The 6,500-nt window shown below is 37.4% G+C and overlaps 1 pseudogene; it reads right to left on the bottom strand.

Annotated features, from left to right (window-relative positions):
* The window catches only part of LOC138168378 (cytochrome P450 2C19-like), a 29,050-nt pseudogene that overhangs the window by 14,471 nt on the left and 8,079 nt on the right, over positions 1-6,500 (bottom strand).

Genomic DNA, 6,500 nt, shown 5'->3' with positions numbered 1-6,500 from the left:
GATAGATAGATAGATAGATAGATAGATAGATAGATAGATAGATAGATGAAAATTCTATTTTAGTCTCAAACTAGTGGAAAATCTGTTGAGGTACCTGTGTCCCATGACCTCAGAATGGTTCAAGTTTTCCTTAAAAATACAAGCTAATCATAAAATTATTTTATAGAGCTTAAAAAAATAATATCAAAATTTATCTGAAAGAACAAAAGGTCCAGAACATCAAGGGAATTAATGAAAAGAAATGCTGGGGAATGTGGTCTAGCCATATCAGATCTTAAATTGTATTATAAAGTAGCAATCATCAAAACCACTTGGTACTGGCTAAGAAATAGAGGGGGAGATTAGTGGAATATGTTATGTACACAATACACAGTAGTCAATGAGTATAGGAATTTGACAAACCGAAAGACTCCAGTTTCTGGGATAAGAACTCAATATCTGAGAAAAACTGCTGGGAAAACTGGAAAATATTATGGCAGAAACTGAGCATAGATAAATATCTGACACCATATACCAAAATGAAGTACAAATGGGTACAATATTTAAATATATAAGCTGATAGTATAAATGAATTGGGGAGCAAGCAATAGTTTATCCATCAAAGTTATGGAAAATGGAGGAATTTATGACCAAACAAAAGACAGAGAACATTATGAAATGAAAAATGGGTAATTCTGATAACATTAAATTGAAAAGGTTTTTTGTACAAAGTCAATGCAACCAAGATTAGTAGGGAAGCAGAAAACTGGAAATGAATTTTTACAACTAGTGTCTCTTATAGAGGTCTCATTTCTAAAACATATAGGAGACTGAGTCAAATTTACAAGTCATTCCCCAATTGATAAATGGACAAAGTATATGAACAGGCAGTTTTTAGAGGAAGAAATTAAAGCTATCTATAATCATATGAAAAATGCTTTAAATCATTATTGATTAGAGAGATGCAAATCAAAACAACTCAGAGGTACCATATCACACCTATCAGATTGGCTAACATGATAAGACAGGAAAATGATAAATGTTGTAGAAGATGTGGGAAAATCGGAACACTAATTCATTGTTGGTGGAGCTGTAAGCTAATCCAACCATTCTGTAGAGCAATTTGGAACTATGCCCAAAGGACTATAAAAATGTGAATACCCTTTGACCCAGCAATATTGCTTCTAGAATTATATCCCAAAGAGATCACAAAAATAAGAAAAGGACCCACACATACAAAAATATTTATAGCAGCTTTCTTTGTGGTGGCCAAGATCTGGAAATTGAGGGAACGTATATCAATTTGGGAATGACTAAATAAATTGTGGTATATGAATGTAATGGAATATTATCATAGTATAAGAAGTGATGAGCAGGCAGACTTTAGAGAAAACTGAAAAGATTTCTAAGAACTGATGCTGAGTGAAGTGAGCAGAAGCAAGGTAACATTGTACAGAGTAACAGTCACAGAGTGTGAAAACTGATTTTGATAGACTTGCCCTTTCTAAAACAATTCCAAAGGACTCATGATGGAAAATGATATTCACATCCACAAAAAGAATTGTGGAGTCTCAATGCAAAGCAAAGCAGACTATTTTCTCTTTCTTGTTGTTTTGTTTTGTTTTTTCTTTCTCATGGTTTCTCCCATTTGTTATAACTCTTCTATACAATATGACTAATGTGAAAATATTTTTAATAGGAATGTATATGTAAAGGCTGAATCAGATTGCAGCTTATCTTGTGGAAGGAGGGAGCAGGGAGAGGGAAAAAATTTAAAACTTATGCAAGGAAACGTTGAAAATGAAAAATAAAGTAAATATATATATATATATATATATATATATATATATATATATATATAAGCCAAGCAGCACCTGGCTAAGGAAATGAGGAGGGGTCTCAGTCTGGACCTCTTGCAGAACTCAGTGTGACTAACCATAGACCCAAGGTACTACCTTGCACAGCTCTATGAGTGACAGGAATCCAGATGCACCAACCTCTCCTATGATCACTGAGCCATCAAAACTAGTGCCTCTCAATCATTCAGTTCCCCCCAGTTCTACCACTGGGCTTTAACCCTCTGCCCCTATCACTGTCTCTATGCCTGTCTCTAATAACAACTCACAATTACATATCACTTAACTAAGCAGGAAGTAGCTAGTAGTAGAGGAGGAAGAATGAGTAAATTTGAATGGGTAATGACTTAAATATATGAAAATAACAAAAGAAAAGTTTCCAAGGAAAGTCTCAATAACCCCATGAATTGGTTAATCATGCTAATTAATTATACATGTGTCTTATTAGCCTGCTATCTTACCTGTTATCTCAGGGTGTTTCAGGAGAAGCAGGAGCCCATATCTCAGGGTGGTGCTTGTTGTCTCTGTTCCTGCAGCAAATAGATCACTCGCAGTACAGACAAGGTTTTCAATGGTAAATTCAGACTGGGGTTCTTGCTGTTTCTAGGAAGAATTTAGGAGGATTAATTGAAAAGGAAGGAAGGCAGCACGGCACAATGGAAAGTGTGATGGATTTGGAGGTAAATGACTTAGTTGGAATCCCAGTTCTGATTTTTAAAAAAATTAACAAGGTTAAGTGGCTTGCCTAGGGTCACAGACCCAGTAAGTGTCTGAGGACAGATTTGAACTCAGGTCCTCCTAACTTCAGGGTCAGTTCTCTATATATTGTGCCACCTAGCTGCTCCCACCCCAACCCCCAGGTTTAATCTTGATATTGGGCAAGTAATTTAATCTTTTTATGATTCAGTTTCCTCATCTGTAAAATGAGGGGATTGGATTCAACGATCTCCAAAAAACCTTTCAGGTCTAAATATACGATCCTATTGATAAATTAAATTCAAGCAACATAATCCTAAGTAGAAGAACCTGGCAATTGTCAAGGTAATTTGGTCATAGTAGATAGTACATATGGGGGGGGGGGGAAGAAGGGGGGGGGGGAAGGGAAAGGAGGGAGAGGGGGGAGGAGGGGGGGGGGGGGGGGAGAGGGGGGAAGGGAGGAGGGAAGGGGGAGGGGGGAGAAGAGGGAGGGGGGAGAGGGAGAGAGAAAAGGGGACCTGAAAGGTTATTTAGAGAGCGTTGAAGAGAGAGAGAGAGAGAGAGAGAGAGAGAGAGAGAGAGAAATTGAGAGGGAGAGGAATATTGAGAGGGAGAGGAATATTGAGAGGGAGAGAGGAGAGAGGGAAAGAGGAAGAGAAAGAGAGACCTACTATTTCATTAGCACAAAGAATTACCTGGTAAAAAATTCCTTCTGCCAATTCAAGTCCTCACTTTCTCTGAAAAGCTTAATCTCAAGAGAATTGCCTAGCCCTAGGGCACTATCAGGTTATGTGACTTGCCCAGGATCACATAGATATTTTGTGTCAGAGAAAGGACTTGAACTCAGTTTTGGCTGACTCTGAGGCCAGCTCTTTCTCTACTACATCAGGGGCATCAAACTCTCAGCCCTCAGGCCACAAGCAACCAGCAAAACTGTGTGAGGCCCAAACCAGATTAAAATGCAATTGGGAAATGATTAGCAAAATAAATAAAGATAGGATACAACAGCAATAATGTTTATTTGTGTGTTTTCTAAGTCAATATGAGAACACTGGAAAACATTTCTATTCATGTTTGACAAACCTGTATTGTATCATGCTATCTTTAAAGAAATCTATACCTACATAGAATATATCAATAATATCTGTGGGTATACAGAAGCAGCTAGAGGTCACAGTGGATTGAGGCCAAGAGTCAGGAAGACTCATCTTCCTATATTCAAATCTGACCTCAGACATTTACTGGCTGTGTGACCCTGAACCAGTCACGTAAGCCTGGTTGCCTCTGTTTCTTCATCTGTAAAATGAGCTGACGAAGGAAATCGAAAACCATTCCAGTATCTTTGTCAAGTAAACCCAAAACAGAGTCATGAAGGGTCAGATATGACTGAAATAACTAAACAAAAATATATAAGCACTATATAAATGTAAACTATTGTATTTTCCTCCTGATTTACTAAGCTAATACATAATTTTACTTTATCTGAGTTTAGTGAGACAAACAGGGTTTATTAGTTTAGCAAATGAGGAAGAAAACAATTATCAACATATATGTGTATGTATATGTATATATGTAAATAATTTATAAAATTGGGGTCCATGTATATTTTTCCATTTTATCCTCATCAAAATTCTGTGATAGAGGTAGTGCATTATTATTGTCATTTTAATAAGGAAGAAATTGAGGCGCTAAATGCTTTGCCCTTAACCATGACCTATTTGTTGAAACTGAGGAAAAGTCATCACTGAGGTCAAAAAAAAAATGTATAACAAATATCCTATGGACTAAAGATAAGAAAGGTAAAAACATAGGAATACCAGGCAGGTGCTAGAGGACTTAAGTTCAAGTCAATGGAGGCCTCCTCCCACAGTGGGTGATGAGGGGGGAAAAGCACATGGCATTTTTAAGATTCTCACAAACTAAAAAGAAAACATTATAAGAGACTACTGTATGGAATTGCTCTAAAAATCTCTTGCTCTGGTCCACATATTTGCCCTCTCCCACATTCCCTTACCACCAGTGGGGAGGGAATCTGTGAGAGAATAGACTTTTATGTGCATAGGCTGAGGAAGGAAGGATTTTCCTTTATTGTTAAATTAAATGTTTTTGAATTAATGTGTTTTCTGGTTGGTCTTGGAAGAAAATCATTGGTGTTAACCTCAGAGTATATTTCATTCCTTTACTTGGGTCATTGATCCATTTCAGAATTTCCATCAGCATATCTTTTACTTTCTGCCATGTTTCTGGTACTTTCACAGCTTAATTTACTCCATGTGAATTATATCAGTGTGTTGCTTTATTCTTGTTTTGTTTCTTAATTGGTTGGGGTTTTGTTTGTTTGAACTTTTCATGGATTTTTCTTGTCTTTGGTTTTGATCTTTGTTGTCTGGAAAGTGAGGAGCTTCTAACTCCAACATCTTGATGATAAAACCCTCCATCCTCCCAATAAGTACCTAGGACAGTAGCCACTCCATTCCAATTGGATTGCTCAGACTAGAGTCTTTGAAAGGTCCTGAAAGGTCCTGCCCACTCCTCAATGCTTAGCTCTAGGACCTCCTTCAGAACCCAGATCAAAACCTAACTCTTCCAGAAGGAAGCTTTATGTTATCCCTCCCCAAATATTATATTTCTTGGTAATTCCAAATTACTTCATCACTGAAATCCTCAATTTATAATCCATTTTGTCTTTCCTTACACATTCCTTATAATCACTGTCTTCCCTTACATTTGCCTCCTTCTTTCTATTGGGTTAGGAATTCCATTAGAGCTAGAACGCTATCTTCTAATTCTTCTGTCTGCCCCATATAGTGCTCTTCTACAATTAATATTTGATTTTTTACTGTTCTAGGTTTCTGAATGTGAGTGTCAGACTCTAATAGACAAGACATTTCATGTAAAAGAACTGAGATTCAGACCTACTGCCCACACTGTACCTGCTCCATTTTCATCAGGAAATAGTCAATGAAGTCCCGAGGATTATTGGGGTCCAGTGTCTGTTCGTGTTCCTTCACTTCTTCCAAAATAAATTCATGGAGTGAATGAATAATTTTAATGACTTTGTGATGAGATCCAGGGAGATAATGTACTACAGATGGAAAAGAATTGTAAGCCTAAAAAGCAGAATTTTGTATCATATTTTATTAGAAAGAGAAAATAATTCTCTACTCTAATATTTGGATAATGTTCAGAAGAGGGCTGAATAAGGATGAGAAAAATGCCCTTTGCAAAATAGTGACATTTCTGATCATTTCCTATACAAACCCCATAAGAATGCTTTAGTATTCTGTTCTTTGGTTGCCTGAGCCTATCTTGGCCTTTACTCTCAGTTTTTACTTCCTACAGAAAAGGTCTCATCCTTTCTCATTATGAGGTCTTTTATGAGCTCTGCCTACCTCCTTCCATTGGGACAGCTAGGTCATCTACTAACCCAATCTAAACCCAGGTGCTGAAGGGAAATTTAGCTTCCCTATAGCAACATGAATTTTAACATTCAGTCACTGGGACCAGTGGGTGAACAACTTCAGGGAGGTGCTTCTAATATCCCTTAAATGAGACATGGTGGTGACCTTCTCTGCCTTTAGTCCCTGTCAATGAAGAAGAAAATGTGACCCTATCCCAGTGTATCACTGCTCTACCTCCCAAAGGACTGCATGAAGAACTCTAACCTAGGTCCTTATAATAATTTATTTGAAGTAATGAAAAAAATATGCTGATCTCCAAAAGGAGAGAACATTGTCCTCACCTGGATCCACAGGGAACTTAGGGTCTTGTTTTTTTTTTCATCTAAAAGCTTCATTAAATATAGAAATTTCTGGTCTTTATATTTAAAAATGTTTCTGGAAAATGACAGAACAGATTACATTGCAAGGAGCCCACCCAAGGTGTGTGTGGGGAGAGAGAGAGGGAGGGAGAGAGGGAGAGAGAGAGAGAGAGAGAGAGAGAGAGAGAGAGAGAGAGAGAGAGAGAGAG

The sequence above is a fragment of the Petaurus breviceps genome, unplaced genomic scaffold (assembly GCF_028583685.1).
Source record: "Petaurus breviceps papuanus isolate PSGF00001 unplaced genomic scaffold, PetGlider_PUasm1.0 37, whole genome shotgun sequence".
Classification (NCBI taxonomy): Eukaryota; Metazoa; Chordata; class Mammalia; order Diprotodontia; family Petauridae; genus Petaurus; species Petaurus breviceps.
Note: the sequence above shows the minus strand (reverse complement) of the source record. Positions and strands in the feature narration are given on the sequence as shown.